At 39.8% G+C, this 23,607-nt stretch overlaps 1 pseudogene; it reads left to right on the top strand.

Moving 5' to 3' along the window:
• Positions 1–4,833: 4,833 nt before the first annotated feature.
• Positions 4,834–5,208, top strand: LOC113256553 (40S ribosomal protein S15a-like; annotated as a pseudogene).
• The last annotated feature ends 18,399 nt before the right edge of the window (positions 5,209–23,607 follow it).

Here is a 23,607-nt window from a genome sequence, read left to right as displayed (position 1 = left end):
TTAGCAATGACCTTGTTCAGTAGTTTGCAAACCCTCTTGGCTTTGGGACTCCTTTTTAGGCATGAACAATCGATGTCAGGCCAGTGAGAGCCTCCTAGGGACATTGGGAACAAATCGATTGGGAGAGATACCCTGTCTTCCCCCAGGATTACAAACTCAGAGGACCACGTAAACTGGAGTTGCTATGAGACAACTCTTTGGCTTCAGAAAAAATGTCATCTGCAAAATAGATTCAGCATATCGAGGAAACCCAAACTGAGTGCTATAGACAGTGGTCTTCTAGATCCATCCAACCTCTCAGACATGTTAGACAACCCTAACTGGTTCACTTCCCAGGTACGTGACTGAAGAAATATACTTTTGTTTGATCGAGTTTGTGCAAAGATCCCATTGTGATCCAGGCTCCTTATTTACACAAACACCCACATTATAGGGTTACTGTCAGGATTTGATCTAATTTATGCAAACCACTTAGCATGGAGTGTCAGGTTCCATGATCCTTATAGCTCAGCTGATTGCAAAACTGGCCTTGATACACCACCCCACCCTATAGCCACACTGTTGGCTGTGTAACTTTGCTGTTCTCCCCCTCCTTCCTCCACTCTGACTCTGGGCTCTCCTGTGTGATTAGTTTTTCTAATGGGATTTTAGCAGGCACAATGCAAGAAAAATTTTGAAATAGTCTTAGTTAGGCTCCTGAGCGTGCAATCTCTCTGCTCTTGCCAGGGGAAGACAGGAGGTAGTTTCTTTTTTTTTTTTTTTTTATAAAGATTTTTTTTTTTTATTTGACAGAGATAGAGACAGCCAGCGAGAGAGGGAACACAAGCAGGGGGAGTGGGAGAGGAAGAGCAGGCTCCCAGCAGAGGAGCCTGATGTGGGGCTCGATCCCAGAATGCCGGGATCACGCCCTGAGCCGAAGGCAGGCGCTTAACCGCTGTGCCACCCAGGCGCCCCCAGGAGGTAGTTTCTTAAAGATTAGATTCGATGTGGAATCTGGAATCGAATCAATAAACTTTTTATATTCCGTTTCATTAAAATTATGGGTCTAACTTGAACTTTGAACAGATCCTTCAGCCACGGGTGATTTCATAACATCATGAATCAAGCATTTGGAAAATCCCGCTTCGCTAAGTTATGCAGATCTCCTAAATATTGCACATCTCATTAAAATATCAAAAATCACATACATAAATATTGCCACCAGTCTCATTAGAAAAATGCATGATGTCAAGCTCACAGTGGTGCTTATAAAAATTTCCAAAATTCCCATTTGCTCTTGCAACTTCAAATTCTACAGTTGGCAACCCATATTGTCAGTTGTTTTCCTCAAAGTGACAACCTCACTTTGTTCATTTTGAAGAAACTGTCTGCCAAATGTCCAAGTCTGAATAACCGTAGTTTGTCTGTCAGGAGTTTTTCAAACCGAGATCCTGCTCTGTGAAAGAAAGCAGTTAGTTGAGCTCTTAACTCAACAGTTGCCCACAAGCGCTTTTCCTCAACAATCCAAGCACTTTGAAATTCAGCAAAAATGCTTCCTGTATACCTCACATTTTGTCACACAGAATACTAAGGGTTGGTCTTTGGCAAAATTAAAATTTTGATTCATCAAGAGCACTCTTAATGAAACTGGCATTTATTTTTATTTTTAGATTATTATTTGCTCCTCGGAGCGCCTATCAGTGGAAAAATGTAACGACTGCGAGAAGTTTGGTACCATTGGTTGGATCCCTCTGCTACAGCCCAGCGGTCTGGCCCGTCATCGCTTTTGCACTAGACAGGAAAGGGTCAAAACCATTGTTCCAGGACTCTATCATGAAGTTCGAAGCATTATTCAAAATTTGAATATTTCAGCCCTTTTTTGTATCAGTTTGCTGAGCATCCCTAGAAAAAGATACTGATGGAGGGCTGCAAGCAAACCAGCAAGCCCAGCTCGTCTTCGGATTCACCCGTTTGCAAAATGTAAGTACAATTTTGCAAATGAGATATTAATGCAATCTTTGCAGCTAAGTTTTTAAATGATTGAGTTACTGTATCCCTGGAAAATGGCACCGTTGCTGTTGTTTTTACGGACTTTTCATGCAGCAGGCATTCGGCACCATCAACCATACAGGATTTACTTGTTTATCAGGTGTCGCATGTGCTTCACAAACCAATGAAATGCTTACCCTGGGAGATGCTTCCGTAGCTGCTTTGTTTCTAGGTTGAAAATCTGTATCGAACAGCTTTTGACTTTTAAAGAGTTTATCAAATCTATGGTTAAAATACTCAGTTCCTTTTTCTTTACACTTTTAATGATTGGTCTCAAAGTGATGTCTCAATTGGCACCAAAATGTTGCACACAATAATACCCGAAAATCTTCCTTGTACGAGGCACAGTGAGGTCGTCGTTAACATCTATAAAGATAGCTCATGTTATATTTTTGTTATTTACACTTTGCCTGTTTTGTGTTTCACAATATGTTCTTCCCTTCCATGAGACAGAATTCTCTGAGGTATCGGTTTCATTTTTTTTTTCAACATCTTTGGACGTACATGGTGTGGTGGTGGGTTCAGAAAGCAAGCCTTGTGATCTCCTTTTTATAAGCCAGTGATCCATCTTTTGATAAATAATGGGTTTATTATCTGGGTTTCCCACCAGCCTTTCAGTATACCCCCTTTTAGTTGTGTCTTTGTATGTATACAAGGAAAACAAGGATTTCAAAATTTGTTGGATGTCAAGGAGGTTATAATAGAGCATAGTAAGAGTATTGGAAACAATCTAAGTTCATCTCGGAAAAGATACATACTTCTACCTTTCAACCTATTACCTTTGAAGAGTGCAGATAGCACAAGAATATTCGACTATATTCCGTTAGAATGATGATGTCATCACTTGGCCTATAGTTTGGAGAACTATTTGTGAGGGAATGACTGTAAAAGACAAATGTGTTTTAAAATTACTATGAAAATAGTTTTGACCCCCTAGACTATACTTTGAGGATTACTTAACTCATATTTTAGAGACAGAAAAAGAGGCAAAAAAAATGTGTTTATCCTAATTGGTTCCAAAGGTAGAATTAGCCTGTAAATCCCCTGGCTTCCACTACTATAGGATACCTTCTCTGTCTCTCTCTCCTCATCCTTCTTGCCCTACCATCTACTTAAGTAGAGAATACTTAAGATAGATACCAAGATAGAAACTTTCATATTCATCCGTGTGTATCCCAGCACTTACTAACTAGAGCAAATTGATACTCAGTAACTGATTTGTTATATTGGTTTCAGGATTTGGTGATAAGGGATTGCTTTTGTACACTCACATGAAAATCAAGCCTCGGTTAAAATGACCATATATTTAGAGATCGCCGAAGAGTTCCCCTAGTTTAATCTTTGGCCATAACGTACAGTCTTTCTGTCTTTGTTTTTAGTAAAAATGGTTTCAATTACCAATGAGGGAATCTAGCTGAAACTAACTTAAACCACAAATTAGTTCACTGGCTTATGTAAGTCCAGCAATGGATTTGGCTTCAGGACCAGGTGGATCCAGGAGATCAGATAATATTGGCAGATGCCACCGCTGGTCAGATCTCATTTCTCTTCTCGTGGCCTTTTGGCTTCATTTATAGAAAGACTCCTTCTACAAGTAAGGGAAGAAAACTTCCAGCAGCCCAAATTTATATCCATACCACTTATAATTCAGAAGAGAGAGATATGCTTTCTCTCAGCACTCATTTATCAAGTCACACGGAAGGACTTTTGTTAGTGCCTCCCAGGGCTCACATGCCTACTGTGGATGAATTACTGAGGTTCAGAGGATGTGGTTCTCTGATTGGCCCAGACTTGAATATGTGCTCACCTCCGAAGGCAGAGATAAAACAGACCACACTGGGGACTACCCTTCTAATTTTTCATGGAATGAAAGTAGTTGCTAAAGGAAAAAAACTGCTGAATTTAATTCACAATATTTTTATTACAAATCGACATATATTAGAGAATACCAAAAGAAAAGGAAGAACATGAAAACAACCTGAAATGTTACCATACACAGAGATTGCAAGAGAAAAATGTATATTTTCCAGTTTTTCTATAGATTGGAAATGAAAAAAAAAGATGACTGCTTTTAAATTTAATATATATTCAGGACCATTTCCTCCCATTCTAATGTATTCTTCCAGAACCTGACCGCAGTGATTGGTTCAGAGAGCAGTCCTGGGAGATGTTCTAACGCTTCCAAACCTCCCTGTTCCATAAAAGTAATTTCAGTGTTCTTGTAGGTGAAGTGACTAGTTTCTCTGCAGTGTATCTGGGCACTTATAAGGAAAAACATGAGCATCAAGGAAAGCCTTCCCTTCCCTATGCACAAAAATACATTCACATTCAAATATTGAATTTAGGGAAAGGTTACAGTCACAACAGCACCCGCCTGGACTTGGAGAGGTTTGAAAGACAGCTCGGCTGGAGGCCTTTCTCAGTCCTGCCTTGTTGCTGAGAGGGCTGTGGGGCCAGAACCACACATGTCCGTGAATGCTGGGAGCGGTGAGCATGGTGCCAACCCGACTTGCAATCTCTGATTCTTGTTACTTGTTAAATAATGGAACAGTAACCATCTGTAGCAGACGTCCTTGAAGTCACACGGAGCCAGTCATGCCTAGGAGAAAAACTGCATGAAAATTTCTTTCTTTCCTTGCACAAATACAGCCGGATGCTAAGACCTTCAGTGAAAGTTTTCCTAATTAAGCCATGGAAATGGATGCCTTGCACGTGTTCCATTGTTAGGCAGGATTCACTTAGGGGGTATGCTGGTAAATGTTTAACAACGAAATAAACCCCTTTCCGCCATCTTTCCGTGCCGCCATAATGGTGCGCATGAAGGTCCTGGCAGATGTTCTCACGAGCGTTCACGATGCTGAAAAGAGAGGCCATGCTCCAAAGTCATCATCCGGTTTCTCACTGTGATGATGAAGCACGGTTAGCTTGGTGAATTTGGAATCACTGATGATCTCAGAGCTGGGAACATTGTTGTGAACCTCACGGGCAAGTTAAACAAGCGGGGAGTGATCAGCCCCAGATTGGACATACAACTGAAAGATCTAGGAAAATGGCAGAACAACCCGCTCGCATCCCACAGTTTGGTTTCACTATGTACTGACAACCTCAGTGGGCATCACGGACCGTGAAGAAACAAGACGAAAACACACAGGAGGGAAAGTCCTGGGATTCTTTTCCTAGGGATGTAATGCATACATTCAAATAAAATGCCTCAGTGGACTCTGGAGCTTCACTCAGTCATTTTGAGCTTTACAGCGGAGTAGCGAGAGCGTCTGCAGCAATACAGCCTGTGTTAACTGGGGAATGCTGCTTCCCTGCAGTAAACCAGGAAGACTTGACTTGGGATAACTCACACCATCACGCTCATGGCTCTCCAGAGGAGGCTGTATCTAACTAACGCTGGATGGTTGAATCTGGGTTGGGCGCCAGGTGGTGATGCTTTCCCTTCTGGAGTCTTAACCTACATTAACCTTGGAAGGAGAGGTGCCTTTCCTGGTGTTAGCCCGACAATACACATTTCATGCACTGCTGCGAATGGCCCTAAAAGAACGACCTGGCTGCAGTGAACTGTGTGAGTGTCCCTAAGGAAGCAGGCAGAAAGCAGACGACTAGAGCCCACAGCTCATTCGGATGAGTCTCAGAGGAAATTTGGACGGCATGTCAGTAACATTTTAGCGATACGTGTTTGTAAGAGGTCACTGAGAGAAATGAAACCTCTTTAATACACTAGTTTTACTGTCAACGTACCACAAATGTATTCCTGGGATTGAGAAGAATTCGTTTGCTGGGCCACTTCGCTGGGGAATGCTTGTGAAGAGTTCGACCCCGGAAGAGGGTAGGGTGGCTTCTCTGAAGGACACCAGGGCTCTGCTCCCTCTTCTAAGCAGTGCTGGCTGGTCATGTAACAAGAGCCACATGTGTTATTTAACTTTCTAGTAGCTACATAAAACAAGAGAAACTGTAAAAAAAAAAAAGAAAAGAAAAGAAAAGAAAAAGAACCCCCACACAAAATAACAATGAAATACAAAACAGCCATTACTTGTGTTTGCCAATGTCTCTGGTGTAAATGCTCCCACAACAGTTAGTTTTAAACTGTCAACCTGACATCCCTGAATATGGAGTGAGGGAGAGAATCGCCCAGTTGGCTTTCACGGGCCAGCCCGAGCCCGCAGCCACACAATGCTGTTGAGTCCTTCCCTCAACCATGTATTTTGTGAGTTCCCTGTGGTGCCAGACGTGGTGCTGGGCTCTGGGAGTACCACAGTGAGCAAAACACAGATGTTGCTCCTACTCTCTTGGATTTCTAATCTAGTGGGGAAGAGAGACGTGAATCATATTCACAGAAATAAAAGCTAAAGCAGATAAGGAGAGGTTGTTACCTTGTCTAGGAATCAGGGAAGACGTCCCTGAGGGTTACTTGTCTGTGCTCCAGGGTGGGATACCGGTTTCAAGCCAGAGGGAAGAGTAGCTTCTCATATCTGGGGTTCACCCCTTCTCTCTTGGTAACACTTCCTTGCATTAAATCCCCCGTATCTGAACAGTCTCGTGTGGGTTCTCCTTTCCTGACTAGACTCTAAAGAATGGACCGAGGAAGTACATTTGAAATGAAATCTGTGCTTGTCTTACATGGCCTTTCTCCCCAAGCAGACGAAACCTTGAGACAAGGATTTGAAGGAAAGTAGGGGAGCTGAGAAATAAGACAACGGACAGAAGGAAGTGATCCAAGGGGGTGTTATCAAGCAAACTGCCACCATAAGCATCTGGAGCTGAATTCTCCCTGGGACTCTGAAAGACTGTGTTGAAAAGGCCCCTCACACTTATTGAAGGGGAGAAGCTATTGGGGTAAGTATCTGACAACTCCCAGCGGCCATTTGTGGAAGGCTGCCTCTGAGGGGTATAATTCCTAGCATTTCAGGCCTGAGGGGAAAATGCAAAGTAGACAGTCTTGTGGCAAAGGAAGACCACAGTCAGGGAGACTCAGGGATGGCATTTGGAAGTTGGGCCAACTGGTCTGGAAACGGTCCATGCCAAAGGGATGTGTGAAGGGCACTGACAATGTCTGCTACAGGTAAGTAAAAATTAAGATGGTGTGTGTATAGAACCATGCATGGTAAGTGAATACCTTTGTAGAAAGTGTGTTCAAGTGTGTTGAGAGCTGGCTCGAACACTGCAAGTACGTCTAAGCAACACATCGCTACGTACGGGGCTTCGGCAGCTAAGTGTGTTTGGACACCCCTGTGAAGTGCCCTACAGCTACACGAGTGTACACGGCTCCCGAAGATAGCTCTGGAAATGTCCAATCTCTGACCGTTGAAAACGTGTAGTTGGTAAATAGGTGTTGCATTAATATCATCTGTCAACCTCCTGTCTGACGTTGCCCTCTTTCCTTTTATTTTGTCACCAAACTACCTTCGCTTCCTCTGCCTATACATTTTCACCAACTCTTCTGCCTTCCTAGGATGTTTCTGCCTTGCCCTTCTTCCCTCCCCCACGTACACGCACACAGTCTGTCCGGTGAACCCCTCTCATGCTTCCAGACCGCGGTCCAGCATCAGCTCCCCTCTCAAGCTGCCTCTGACCGTCAGGAACAGATAAGCTTAGGGTCGCGACTCTTCGTTCTACATGGCAGTGGATGGTCAAGAACGAGATCTTGAAAAACGAACCGCCCTCCCTTTTTATTGAGGTAAAATTGATAGGAAATTAATAACCATCTTCAAACGTACAATTCAGTGGAATTAGCACATTCCCAGTGTTATGCAACCATGGCCTCTCTCTACTTCCAAAACATTTTCAACACCCTGAAAGGAAACCCTGTACCCATTAACCAATCCTCCAATCCTTCCCCCCTCCCCCAGCTCCTAGAAACCACTAACTGCTTTCTATTTATTTATCCTGGATATTTTGTATAGATGGAACTAGAACAATATGTGACTGGTTATTGTGTCTCACTTCTTTCTCTTGGCATGTGTTCCAGGATTCTCTATGTTGTAGCATGTTAGTACTTCATTTTTATGACTGAAGAATATTCCCTTGTAAGGGCACGCTGTATTTTGTATATGCACGTATCATTTGGTAGACATTTGGGTTATGTCTACCTTTGGCTCTTGTGAAGAGGGCTGTTATGAACGTTCGTGTGAAAGTATTTGTTTGAAGACCTATTTTCAGTATTTTTTGGTATCCACCTAGGAGGGGGATTTCTGCGTCACATGGTAATTTTTTTTTTTTTTTTAAGCATCAGCGTAGAGCCCAATGTGGGGCTTGAACTCACAACCCTGAGATCAAGACCTGAGCTGAGATCAAGAATCAGATGCTTAACCGACCAGGTGCCCCTGGATCACATGGTAATTTTATATTTACCTTTTTGAGGATCCATTGAGCTGTTTTTCAGTAATTGCACCATTTTACATTGCCATCTTCAGTGTAAGAGGTTCCAATTTCTAGAACTGTCCAGTTTTGGATGTAGGCCCTGCTGCTTACTAATTGTGCAGCCTTGGGCAAGTTACTGTCTGTGTCCACTTTTATCATAACTAAAGAAGAGTAGAATCGTACCTACCTCACATGATTAGAGGATTAAATGTGTTAGTATAGGTAAAACACAGAAATACTGCCTGGCATATAGGAAGCACTAAGTATTAGCTATTTTAGTTATTTCCTGTTGTTATAATGCTCATGCAATTCTACATGAAAACTCAAAACTTATCTCCACTTTTTAGCATAGTACCTGGCAAACAGAATATAGTCAGCAAGTGTTTGGAGAATAAAATAGATAATAAAAGCTAACAAACTTCTCAAAGATAAGTAGGTAGAAACATAAGCCATATTAAATATTACAATACATAGCAGCAAGTATCTAAACTGTGTGGCACTCACCTAGTAATAGATACATAGCTCTGTGTAATAATTAACTAGTCCATAATGGACCCTACTCTATATGTTCTTAATATATGAATGGCATATGTTAAAAGATATAGAAGAATGAATTATAAAAAGTAATCCAGAATTGTCTACATATACAAAAAAGGATAAAGAGGTTCATACCTAACATCAAATACCAAGGTCAAACTAGATGAATGTAACTTTTTATTTAAAATTAAATTCTAAAAATTACAAGAAAATTTAGGCAAACATATTTGTTTCTTTACCTGTGGAGATAAAAGTATGGGGTAAATCTCAAAGGAAGAGAGCAATGAATTTGGCTATTATAACAGAAGAAGGCTCTGTTCCTCAAAAAAGAAATAAACTCAAAAGGCAACAAAATGAGAAAAAATACTAGCTACAAATATTACAAAATGTTTATGACCTTAATATATAAAGAACTGTTATGTCATTAAGGAAAACAACATGGCAGTAATAGAAAAAAGAAAAAAATTGATCAATGATTTTCAAGAAGAAAAAATAATTTTCAAAAAACAAAAAACCCCATGAAAATGAAAAAGATTTTATTTTACTAGGAAACAGGAAATGTGAACTAAAACAAGGAGAAGTTATTTTTACCCCATAAATTAACTAGATTTTAGGAATTGATAAACCTTAGTGATGATGTGGGTGTACTGAAACAAGGCTATCAAACACTGCTAATGGCTGTGGAAATTGTTGCAAGTGTTCTGGAAATTCTAGAATTTCTTTTAATGCAGCCATATATTCTCCTTTATATCTGGCTTCTTCCACTAGTTTAATGTTTTTGACATTCATCCATGTTATTGTGTATATCAGAGGTCCTTTCTTCTATTGGTGAAGTAATATTCCATGGTATGAATATGGTACTGATTGTCTACCCGTTACTATTGGTGGACATTTGGTTTGTTTCCAGTTTGGTGTTATTACAGATAAAGACTGTTATGAACATTCTTGAACAGATCCTTGTGTGGACACATGTTTTATTTTGGGGGCTCAAACTGTTTTCCAAAACATTCGACTAATTTACATTTCTACCAACAAAGTATGAGAGTTGAAGTTGTCCTGCATCTACGTCAACACTTTATGTTGTCAGTCTTGTACATTTTAGCCAATCTACCAGTTGTGGGTTTTTTGTTTTAAAGGAAGAATATTTTATGGGTGCTGTTATGTTTGTCATATTGTTTCATATCTTGGCCCATGATGTCTGGTTGTTCCTTTCTTAAGACTAAAGTTGGAGCAAGTTCAGGTGACAGGAGCCTGATCTTTGGAACCTTTCATCAGTTGGTTCATCTACTGAAGGTCTCTAAATCTATTACTTCCTTAGGGAGTACAAAACGGTAATTTAAAAAATTCTCTCATTGTTTCCACTTTTTCAGCTTAGAAGCCTCTATAAAGAGCCACTTTCATGTATTGATCATGGATATTTCATTGCCCTGAAGTAGGGTTTATACAGGAAACAGGAGAAACCCTTAATTCTTCCTCTTAGCTAGCCAAAACATTGAATTGTCAATAATTTTTTTTGAAGAGTTTCCTATGGACGTGAGAAAATGTTCACAACATAATGTTGAGTGAGCAAAGCAGGACAAAACTATGCTTAGTAAGACCATTAGTCTTCTCTGCTTTATAGGGGTGTTGGTAGTTCTTATTTAAACTACACGTGTTATCTTTTCAGAGTTGCTGTAATAAGGTTGCAGTACTTATACAATCTGTGCAAAAAAGTTGTAAGTTTGCTGACCTATTTGATGGATGGCTGGATTAGGTTTTTTGTTTTTTCAGCCTTCCCATAATAGTTGTTTGCTGCTGCCTCTTGTACATATCATAAAGGAGGACGCGAGCACTAGACAGGGAGAAGGCTGAGGTTCCACTCAGCCAGCTCTTGAGTCTCTCCTATCTAATAGGTTTTCTTTCTTTAGTCCTGACATCTTTTTAAAGATTTTTTTTTTATTTGACATAGAGTATGCACACAAGCAGGGGGAGCAGCAGAGGGAGAGGGAGAAGCCCAATGTGGGGTTCGATCCCAGGACCATGACCTGAGCCGAAGGCAGATGTTTAACCGGCTGAGTCATCCGGGTGCCCCTAGGTCCTGACATTTTTTCAGAAGCAGTGACATACCATGGGCTGGACTATAAATAAAACTGCTGGCAAGAAAAAAACATGAGGGCTTGCTACCATAAAATCCTACAATGAAAACCTGAAAAGAAAAATGCAGGTAAAAGGCCTTAGGCTCCTCTTTGTGCTTGTTGATAAATAAGATATTTAGAGACGTCGTATCAACTCGGATCTCTCTAATGTTTTTATAGCTCATGCTGATTTTCAGGTACTTGGGACATGTCAAAACCCTATTCTGTCACACACTGAATCACTCAACATGCTCAAAAGAGAGCCACTTACTGATGTGTGCCTTTTAAGTGTTCAAATCTTTGTACCGAAATGGGTGCCACTTGGTAGGAAAACAACTCAGTGAGGAGTTTTTATGTGAGAGCAATACTGTTTGGAAAATAGGGCTTCCTTTGACCCAGGCGCCCAGGTCTTCCCTGGAGCCACAACTTATTTATGGAAGTTGAAGGCTAGCATTTTCATCTTTCGCATATGATTGTCAGAATCTCAGCCTGGCATACAAAAATATCTGAAATCTGAACTCACATTTCCCTCCCCCCTGGACCCCCGACAGGCTATTTGTTCTTTAGTGCCATTTTCATTTCCCTTGGGAGATAGTCTCGTTGGCCATCTCAGCACTATTAGGCTACAGAACGCCTCAAAGCTTAAAATGAAGTTTAGTGAGATTGGCAGTCTACGGGGAGCAGGCTGTCGTACTGGTTGGACTGAGGCAAGGATCCCCCCCAACCCCATGACAGTCACCCCATGCAAGTATTTGGTCAGAGGGAGGCTTCATGCTGTTCACCAGTGTGGTGATCCCAGAGGTGAAAGATCTCTGTCTTCAGAATAGACAAAGATACTGACATTTCACCTGGCTACTCTAAGCTGGACTTTGAGTCTTGTGGCCATTTGCCTGTTGTCTTCCAGCAACCGTCTCTCCTTTGTACCACCAAAAGGATCCAGTTTTCCTTTAGAGAACCGGCACTTCCTACTTGCAACCATGAGGTGGACGTATGATTGAGTTCATCCTCTGGGGCTGGGCTCCCATAGCTTTCCAATACGTGTATTGCTTTCCTCCAACTATAGTGATTGATTTGAGGAGGGGCAGGTAAATAAAGTACAGTGATTCCACCCCAGGTACTTCAAGAAGTTGTCTCCTTCGTCCATGGAGGCCACCAGAGAACTTTCTTTTGTTTGGAGAGTAAAGTATGAGGATGTATGGCCTGGAACTTCTGTAACTATTGCTGAATGATGAGGTGAGCCCTTCTGGCAACAAAGCCAACACACAGAGGCTGATCCCTCATGACTCCACGGACTCTGGATCACACAGTAGCTGGAGCCAAAGCTCCTCTGGGTGTTTTAAGATCAGTGCGCCATGAAATGTGTTCCTTTTTCTTCAGCTAAGTTGGGTTGAGTTTCCTGTTGTTTCCAAGCCAAGATGACTGGCTAAGGTACTATCTGTAATTTACCATATTTCTCTCACCATAAGCTTATGCGATAAGTATTATTGTACTCGTTTTAGTGCTGAAGACATCAACTCTCAGAGAAAAAATCTTAGTGATAGTGTAGCTGGGAGATGAACTTAAGTTGTTTAGAACACATATTGTTAACCTCTGTGCCAGCATTTCTTAAAATATGAACTTCTGAGTGGGGTCCCCAAGGCTCTTGCCAGGAATTTGAAAAGTCAAAACTATTTTCATTATAATACTAAGACATTATTTGTCTTTTCTACTCTCATTCTCTTGTGAGGATACCGTGGAGTTTTCCAGAGGCATCTTGACTTGTATGACATCATTTCTCTGATGGCTAATGGAGTATGTGCTTCTGTGATCTAGTGTTTTCTGGAATTTTCTAAGGCAAGCTCTTGGGGGTTCTCATTATCAGAGTAAAAAGGGGTCTTGAGACTAAAAAGTTGGAGAACCAGTGCTCGAAGCTGCACTGTAAGGTTCAAAATGCTCAGCATTCTCAGAGATACTGTTCATCTAACAGATAATTTTTACAAATATTTTACATAAATCACATGTCACCTCATTACCATATCATGAAAAGTAGAACAAGTCTTCCATTAGATTTTAGTGAGAATTTACCTTTTTCCTTGGTGTATAATTTCCTTGGTGTATAATCCTATGACATTCCAGAATTTTTGAGTTTTGGAAAATAGAGGGCCCTTTCTGAACTTCTTCTCGGGCTCTAATTTTAAACTACTGTCATGGTTGCAATAAAAATTTCAGTGCTTCAAAATGGAGGTGCATCCAAGCGGGTACATTAAGCCTGGGTGTAGGCATTTTCTGTAGAGACTTTTAAAACGATAATAAAATCAATGAAAAGTCTGTCTACTTTTTATTAGGACCATGCTCTGACAATCCTAAACAGCATCAGTGATAAAATATCTCTCTGGCCACTTGTTCAAAATAAAAAATACCTAGACGTGAATTGGTATCCTAGAGTTTGAACTGGTATTGGAACTGCTGGATTCCATCCCACCATGATCCCCTGACCCAGATATAAATTCACTTCCTTCAGTTTTTCCCTTGGATGACTCAAAATAATCATAATAATACTCAGTATTTGTACAACATTTCTGTCTCAACATTTAGAGAGAAGACATTCTTTGCTCCTCACAGGCCCACCCTCCTCCAGGGGCCTCAAGACACACCCTTGACAGGCTGACTCACTGTACCCCAAAATTCAGTGGGAACTCCAGATCAGAAAATACTCAGGATTGAAATCGATGTCAAGGTTACAGGTGATAATTGTAGAGAATGTTTTAGTATTTTGCCTTTACCTACCCTCCAGTCTCAAGTTATACCCTCTTCTCCCTTCCTCAGTACATTGGGAGCACACTATCCTTCTGTCAGTTTCTCCAGGCATTGTGCCCTCCTACCTCAGGCCTTTGCATATGCTGTTCCTCTGGCCTAGGTTGTTCTTCCCTTGACTGTCCTCCTGACTGGCTTCTTCTCTTCCTCCATGCTTCAGCTTAGACAGCACTTCCTTAGGGGCGCCTGGGTGGCTCAGTTGGTTAAACATCTGACTCTTGAATGCGGCTCAGGTCATGGTCTTGGGTTTGTGAGATGGAGCCGCATATCGTCGGGCTCTGCGCTCAGTGAGCATCTGCTTGAGATTCTCTCTTGCCCTCATCCTCTGCCCCTCCCCCCGCTCATGCTCTCTAAATCAATCAATCAATCAATCAGTTTTTAAAAAAATACTTTCTCAGTGACCCTCTCTGTCCAACTCTTCTGAAGTATGATACCGTTGTTACTCTGTTTCCTCATCTCCTCTTCTCTTACCTCATAGCACCCACCACCATTTGTACCTGCGCTTGGTTTTTGTTCATCTCCCACATTGGACTGTAGATTCCTGAGGTTGGTCACCATGTCCATTTTATTCTTTAGCCTCCCAGATCCACCAGCGCTGCCCCTGGAACATGATAGCTGCTTAACACTTATTTTGTGAAAGAACAAATTAATGAGTGAATAAATGAATAAAACTCTTTAAAGAGTACAAAACTCCATCCAAAACCTTATGATGAAGAGACATGTTATAATTTTCAAAAATAATCTCCAAAAAGAAAATAAGGGAACCTAGTGATTTGGTCCAATTCCATCAAAAGACAATTGAATGACAAGAAGTCTTACGTTGGGTCCTTTGGCAAGGCCAACATAGGCGTTCAGGCTGTTGAGTCTGCTTATGAGGAGTTCAAAACCAGGAAAGAGAGGTAAAAGTGTTGGTTATATCTTGAGAAGGGGCCCGAGGAAGCCTTCTATAGGCTTCTATAGGAAATGCTCCTTATCTTCATCTGGAGAATGCTTACCCAGGTGTAGACATATATAAATATTCATCAAGCTGTACACTTAGAATTTGCACATATCACTGCATGTATATTATACCTTGATTAAAAACAGAAAACCAAAAACCTTTAGCTAAGTTGAGAAAGAAGATCTGACCTCCAGTGGTGGCTGGACTGAATTGATGCTATAGCTTTCAATGGTATCAAGATGCAAACTGCTTTATCAAACTTCCACGAGAAACCATGTCGTCAGCTGCATCTCCAGCTGGAGGGGTATCAGTATATGCATGACATAATTTAGATACACACACTTTGGGAAAAACATATACACACACACGTACACACACCCCTTATGTGTATATAGACCATATATGTGTGTGTGTTATGTGTATACATACACATGTATATATACACATATGTTTATAGGTATATTTGTATATATCTCCCTAACACACACGTACAGTTTCAGGAACATACAGAGTCAAACCAAGATATAGCAGTCAAAAAGAACTCTGCTATGAAATAATTTAGTGTTCACTCTTGAAATCATTTTCTTTGTCAAAGGGCAGGAGTCGATGTCATAACTTTGAGCTTGTATTGTTTCCAAAAGAAAGAAACAATACAATTCACTGGCATACTCAATTGCTTCTGAACAAGGCTTGCCTCTGACAGACAAATGGCTTACAAATTCATCTTTTTACATGGAAATTATGTTGCACTTAATTTTTCTCAGGGCCAAAGCTATAAATAGAAAACAGGTCATTGTATCATGACAATAAATTATTATTATTTATGCACATTGAAGATGAGAGAGTGACTTGCCTTCATAAATTACCTTTTCTCCATGATTCATTGAATTCTTCCCGACCCATGAATAATGAGTTCCCTAATTTCCTACAAAGAATTGGAGAAATGAAGACAAATTGAGGGTGGGAGGAGCCCGGAGGAAAATTATTGAATTAAGAATTTACATTTTTACATAGCAAGTGTATGGAGAATGTTCCATGGCCGTCTGTACCAAATCGATGCTGCATAATTTGAAAAACAGCAGCCTGATGCCTCTTTATTCCCCTTGACAAGTGTAAATGCTGTTATTCTGACAATGGCACTGAATACTTTTTTTTGAGACTGCTTGTTACATTAAGAAAGCCTCCTCTACGAAGCTCATATGTTAGTAGCATGTGCAATCCGATCAGCTTTCATACAATCCCAGCAAAAACCTGTTTTGCCTGTCACAGGCTCTGTTTGCTCCCTACTTCCAAATAAGCATGTAAAAATGGTGTTTTCATTAAAATCCTGGACTCTGTCGAATGCAATACTCACCAATAGAAAAAGTCTGTGAATAAGAATAGTGCATGAGCTTATTATGTAGTGTCATAGGGACAAGCAAGAAATGTTAACCATTTTTCTTAAACTATATACCAATAAATTCTTTAAAATGTGCTAGAGTCCTCCTTTGTCTTCTCTAGAGAATGAGAAATAGGAAACATAAGCATTTAGAGAAGAGAAATGAGTAACGCTTTTATAAAATAATCTCCCCATTTTATGACGTCAATAAATTCTTATAGTGTCATGATCATATCTAATTTTATAGAAGGGCTGCAGTGTGATTAAAAAAAAAACCAACAATGACGTTTCTTCCACTTTTAAGGTACTATTGGATCCATTAGAGACAGAATTTTATTTTTCTCCCCCAAAAGGAAAACAATAAATGCAGTGAAACTGAGAACCTTGTTCAATTTTTTTTTAAAGAGGATTTTTCTGCTCTCATCTTTGCATTTCAGACTCTACTAACATGACATTCATCATCATTTGGGTAACTGCTCAGTTAAAGTTTTCCCTTGTGCTTTCAGATTTAGAAATGCATCTGATCAGCTGCCTCGGATTTACGCTCGCACAACTTGTCATTAAAATACGTATGAAGAGGTGGTGCAATATATATATATAAATTCTTATATAAATTTCTTTCTTATATAAATTCCCACTTACCCCCTAATGCCTTTTTAATAGGCTGTGAAAGACCTTTATTTATCAGGCCTCTCCAAAATACCAGACCAGACTTTTTAGTCAACTAAGCTATGTACCCCCCTCTCCACCCTAAATGTATTCTTTTTTTTAATTTATTTTTTATTTAAATTCAGTTAGCCAGGGTATAGTACATCATTCATTTTTGATAGAATGTTCAATGATTCGTTAGTTGAATATAACACCCAGTGCTCATCATATCACGTGCCCTCTTTAATTCCCATCACCCAGTTACCCCATCCCCCATGCACCTCCCTTTCCACAACCCTCAGTTTATTTCTCAGAGTCAGGAGTCTCTTACGGTTTGTCTCCTTCTATGATTTCTTCCCATTCAGTTTTTCCTCCATTCCCCTGTGGTCCTCTTCACTATTCTTTATATTCCATTTATGAGTGAAACCATATAATTGTCTTTCTCTGCTTGACTTATTTCACTTAGCATAATCCCCTCCAGTTCCATCCATGTCGAAGCAAATGGTGGGTATTCATCCTTTCTGATGGCTGAGTAATATTCCATTGTGTATATGGACCACATCTTCTTTATCCATTCATCTGTTGAAGAGCATCTTGGCTCCTTTCATAGTTTGGCTGTTGTGGACATTGCTGCTATGAACATTGGGGTGCATGTGCCCCTTCTTTTCACTGCACCTGTATCTTTGGGGTAAATACCCAGTAGTGCAATTGCTGGGTCATAAGGTAGCTCTATTTTTAACATCCCGAGGAACATCCAAACTGTTTTCCAGAGTGGCTGTACCAGCTTGCATTCCCACCAACAGCGTAAGAGGGTTCCCCTTTCTCCACATCCTTGCCAACATTTGTTGTTTCCTGTCTTGTTAGTTTTTGCCATTCTGACTGGTGTAAACTGGAATCTCATTGTGGTTGATTTGTATTTCCCTGATGGCTAGTGATGTTGAACATTTTTTCATGTGTCCATTAGCCATTTGTATGTCTCCTTCAGAGAAGTGTCTGTTCATGTCTTCCACCCATTTCTTGACTAGATTATTTGTTTTTTGGGTGTTGAGTTTAAAAAGTTCTTTGTGGATCTTGGATAGCAGCCCTTTATCTGAAATGTCATATGCAAATATCTTCTCCCATTCCTTAGGTTGCCTTTTAGTTTTGTTGATTGAAGAAACAAACTCTTAACTATAGAGAACAAACTGATGGTTACCCAAAGGGAGGTAGTAGGGAGATGGGTGAAATAGGTGATGGAGATTAAGGAGTGCAGTTGTTGTGCTGAGTACCGGGTGTTGTATATCAGTGTTGAATTACTAAATTGTATGTCTGAAACTAATATTATGCTGTATGTTAATGACCTGGATTTTAAATACAAACTTTTTTTTTACATTTTTTCACAAGGTTCATAATACAACTTTTTTTATTACATTATGTTAGTTACCATCCAGGCATTCTCTAGAAGCAGACATATTGGTGGTATTCCTTCCATTCATTCTAGCTCCCTTTCTACCTCAGCAAGGTCTCTCTGTTTCACATTGAATAAGAGACCAAAGCTCCGAGAAATCAAATGGTCAGGAAGCTGAGAGGAATAATAAGAGAAGACATAGGAAATGCCCTGCTTCGTACTAGCTGAGAATTGTAGTTTTTCATTTATTTCATGAAACGTTTGGTAGTGGTAATAGGCTAAGATCACACCAGGCTGCTAGTGATGCCCTTGACGCAGACATTGAGAATGGAGCTGGAAGCTGTAGTCGTGACTCTCTTTTCCCAGGTTATATCTTGGTCCTTTATCAAGGCTGTTTGCACAAAATGAGAGCCTCTCTTAAGACACTCATATGTTGGGGCACCCAGCAGTCTCAGTGGTAGAGCAAACAACTCTTGATCTCTGAGTTGTGAGTTCATGTGCCAAGCTGGGTGTAGAGATTATTTAAAAATAAAATGTTGGAAAAAAAAAAAAAAGACATCCATGTTTATAGCATATACAACCAGGGGGACAAGTATGGATTCAGTGGCAATCCTTACACCATACTGATGAGCAAACAAGAGATCAGATGGACTCTGTCATTCTTCTAGATGAAAACAAAATAATCCAGGGCACCTGGGTGGCTTAGTCAGTGTCTGCTTTGGCTCAGGTCATGATCTCAGGATCCTGGGATCGAGCCTTGAGTCAGACTTCCTGCTCAGCAGGGAGTCTGCTTCTCCTTCTCCCTCTGCCCCTCCACACCTGCTCTCTCTCTGTCTCTCTCAAGTCAATAAATAACACCTTTAAAATAAAATAAAATAAAACATTAAAAAAATAAACCCTAGAAATTTATGAAAAATATGTCGGAAAAGGGAAGGTAACCGTTAATCTGAAAATTCAGAAGAACTAGACTCTGAAAATGACTTACCACAAAAACAGGGTGAAAAAAATGAGAAAATCAGCGTCCTTAATTGAACCACAAGAACGACTGCCACAAGGAAATCATATTGAAATGAAAATAAAATGGAATACAATGAAAAATGAGATTAATGGGCTAAGGAGGGATAATAAGAAAATCAAAATTGCAAGGGCAGAGTGAAAAACTTCAGTAAGGATCAAAATGGAGACAGACAATCCCTGTTGAAAATTAAATCACTGTGGTGGAAGATGAAGTTAAGATATTCTTCCATTCTCAGAAGCAAAGGACAAAGACAAAAAGACAATTCAGTGGATCTGGAATGGAGATTATACTTAATCACTAGCAGGTACTTCTGCGGAAAGAGCCAGACTGTTTTGAACAGAAGCAATCCTGAATAGGGACGCCTGGGTGGTTCAGTCGGCTGAGCGTCTAACTCTTGATTTAGGCTCAGGTCATGATCTCAGGATTGTGTGATCGAACCCCCTGTGCTGGTCTCTGTGCTGGGCATGGAGCTGGTTTAAGATTCTCACTCTCCCTCTCCCTCTTCCCCTCCCCCACCTTCCTTTAATTAAAAAAAAAAAAATTTTTTTTAAAAGCAACCCCGAATAAATTTAATGGAGTAAACCTTCTATAGCTGAAACAAAACAACCAATACCAAACCCTGTGTAAACAGCTCTGGAAGGGGTTGGGGCTCCCATTGCATAAATTAATCAGTGAAAAATATCCCAGAAGATTTTTTGAGTTGCAAGAATAAATATACACATTCTCAGAGGACCTAGAAAGGTAGTGGGGCAAGGTGGGCATTGTAGTAGGGAGAGGCCAAGTACAGGTAACAAAAATTGAATTTAATGTCAGTCATCTCTTTAACAGGAAATAGGAATGTCCGTAGTATTTTATGGGGGAAATATTCTAATACAAAATTGGCCCTAAAGGAGTAATATATATCTTTATTAATCATTTCTTCAAATTGTCTTTGCGACCCAAGAAATATGTAGGGGAAATGCTGTTTTACAGAAGTGTTCAACCTTCCCCTGAAGGCAGGAGAGGGGGAAAGGGGTGAAGAAGAGAAGGCCTTAGACTTTTTGAAGACGTCAACCAACGAAAGACAAAACTGCAGGCTGCAAAATAAAATATGGGCATTTATTTGGGGTCTTAGGGATTGCGATCCAGGAGGCATAGGTTCTACTGAAATTGAAAGCATGATCTGGGGAGACAAAAGGAGGTTAGAGCTTTTAAAGAGGAAAGAGGGAATGTATATAAATTGTTTTGAATGAAATGTGACTGGTACTGGTCTAGCTACAGTTACACCAACCCATAGGTGGTTGGTCACTAGGGCGAGCGTTAGGTGGAAAGTTCGTTTATGTCCATGCTCACCTATAGCAGATGCCTTGGCTTTTAGCTGAGTTCAGAAAGAATTCTGAGAATTTGGGACAGAAGACATGCATAAGCCCCACTTCCTCAATGTCCTCCTGGCTCCATTTGAAATAACCCTCTTAGCAACGCTTACTCCATTGTATTCTGCGTTGTCAAAGAGAAGAACCATAGTTTTCCTAACAGTTCTGTAATGATTAATTGTAGGTGTTAACTTGGATAGGATAAGGGATGCCCGGACAACTGGTAAAACATTATTTCTGGGTGTGTCCATAAGGGAGATTGAGGAAGAAATTAGCATTTGAATAATTGAACCCAGTAAAGATGGCCCTCCCAAACGTGAGTGGATATCATCCAACCTTTTAAGGGCCCAGATAGAACAAAAAAGTGGAGAAATGGTGAATTCTTTCTGCCAGAGCTAAGACATCCACCTTCTCCTGGATTCCTGGTTCCCACCCTTTGGAACTTGGACTGAATTATACCACTGGCTTTCCTGGGTCATCAACTTGCAGAGGGACTGCTCAACCTCCATAATTGCATGAGGCTATTCCTATACTACATCTCATCTTATATATACCTATGTATCCCATGTTCTCTGTGTCTCTAAAACTCTGAATCATACACGTTCAATAGCCCGTGAGGTATGGAAGCAGGGGGAGAGGATTCTCTCTTCTGCGTTAAGCAAATGCCAAACCATTTCTGCTGTCTCGGTACTCGTAGCACAAAGACCTGAGACTTTCTAGTTTCATACTCTTAAATTTTTGAAAAGAGATTTTGGATAATTGGTAGTTTTTTCCTTAACTATTTCACAGAAGGTAACCGCGAAGTCTTCTGACCTTAGGCTTTTCTACATACGAAGATTTTTATTCACTAATTTGATTTCTTTATATAGGTCTATTCAGATTTTCTGTTTCTTCTCAAGTCAGTTTTGATCACTTCTATCTTTCTAAGAATTCACTGATTTCTGCTAAGATAGTGTTTTATACATCCAGTTGTACATAACATTCTCAGATAACATTTTGACCTTTGTAGAGTTGGTAGAATGACACTTCTTTCATTTCTTATTTTGATTCTTGTCTTCTCCATCTCTTGGTTAGTAACTAAAGGCTTATCAATTTGATTGATCTTTCTAAAATGCAGACTTTTGGTTTCATTGAATTTCTCTCTTGTTTTACTGTTTTCTACTTCACTGATTTCTGCTCAGCCTTTTTTTTTCCCGTTTCTTAAGATGGAAACTTCTACTATTGGTTGACACCTTTTTTTTATCTGCTCTATTACCAGCATTTGTTGCTATAAATTTCTAAGTTTTGCCTTATCTGTACCTACAATTTTTGATATTGTATGCTTTTGTTTTCGTTCAGTGAAAAAGATTTTCTACTTTCTTGTCGGTTATTTAGAAGTATATTGTTTAATTTTTAAATATTTGGAGATGATTCAAATTTCCTTCTGTGGTTAAGTTCTAATGTAATTGTTTTGTAGTCAGAGAATATATTTTGAATGGTTTTTAACATTTAAAATTTATTGGAACTGTCTTAGTACTTAGCATATGGTCTATAGTAGAGAATGTTCCATGTGCACTTGAAAAGAATGTGTATTCTCTTGTCATTGGGTGGAGTGCTCTATAAATGTCAGTTAGGTCAAGTGCTTGAAAGTGTTCAGATCTTCATTATTCTTGCTGACAAGATTTTCCGTCTTATTCTATTAATTATGTACGACGGTATGTTGAAATCTCCAACTATAATTTTCAAATTTTTGATTTCTCCTTTCAATTCTGTCAATTTTTGCTGTGTGTATTTTGGGTCTCTTTTGTCAGGTACATATACATTTATAATTGTAATCCCTTCATGATCTATTGACCATTTTATCATTATTAAATCTCTCTTTTTTTTTTATCTCTAACAATATTTCTTATCTTAAAGTCTTTTTTGTCTGATACTAATCTTGTCATGTCAGCTCTCTTATGGTTACTATTTGCATGCAGTGTTACAATTATTGCTTTATTCAATCCTATATTATTTAAGAAATTAAGAAAAGAGAAAAATACATCCAGATAGTCTTTTATGTTTACCATTTCTTGTGCTCTTTTTGCCTCCTCAAGGATCTGAGTTACTGCCTGAAGATATTTCCATGCAGCCTGGAGCACTGCTTTTAGGCCTTTAGCAGTGAATTTTCTCTGCCTTTGTTTAACTGAACATGTTTCTTTTCTGCCTTCATTATTCAAGAATAATGGTAGTGGGTGTAAAATTCTTAGTTGATAATCATTTCCTTTTGGCAACTTGAGGCCTTCCGGCCTCCATTGTTCCTGATACGTGGTAAATAGTTGGATTGTTTGACTCTATGGAATGAGTCCTTTTACTCTTGTTGCTACCAAGACCTTTTCTTTGTCTTTCAAAGTTTGCCTCTGATGCGTCTAGATGCGAAATTCCATGTTCATCTACTTAGAGTTCATTGAAACTCTTGAATCTGTAGATGAATACTTTTCATCAAATCTGGGAAGTTCTAGGCCATTATTTCTTCACATGTTTTTTCTGCTCCTTTTTCCTTCTCCTCTCTCTCTGGGGTGCCCATTTTACGTGTATTAATACACTCGATGTTGTCCCCTAGAGCTCTGAGGGTTTCATTTCCTTCAGTCTTTTTCCCTGTCTTCCAGATTGAATCAGTTCTCTTGATTTATACGTAAGTTCACTTATTCTTTCTTCTGCCATCTCAGTTCTGCTAGTGTATCCATCTGGTGAGTTTTTTCATTAGGATTATTGTATTTTTCAACTTTAAAATTTCCATTTGTTTCTTTTCTTTCTATTTTTTTTTTCAGGTAGACTTTACACCTAGCGTGGGGCTCGAACGTAGGTCCCTGATTATCAAGAGTCACATGATCTACTAACTGAGCCAGCCAGGCACTTCTCCATTCATTTCTTTTTAATAGATTCTGTTCCTTTGTTGATATTTCCTATTGTTGAGTCATGGTCATCACGTTCTCCTTTGTTCTTTAAACCTGGCATCTTTCAATGATTTGAACATACCTGTCATAGTTTCTTTGAGATCATTTCTGTTAACCCAACACTTAACCCA

This window comes from Ursus arctos, unplaced genomic scaffold (assembly GCF_023065955.2).
Source record: "Ursus arctos isolate Adak ecotype North America unplaced genomic scaffold, UrsArc2.0 scaffold_14, whole genome shotgun sequence".
Classification (NCBI taxonomy): Eukaryota; Metazoa; Chordata; class Mammalia; order Carnivora; family Ursidae; genus Ursus; species Ursus arctos.
The sequence above is the reverse complement of the archived record's forward strand: the minus strand, read 5'-3'. Positions and strand labels throughout refer to the sequence as shown.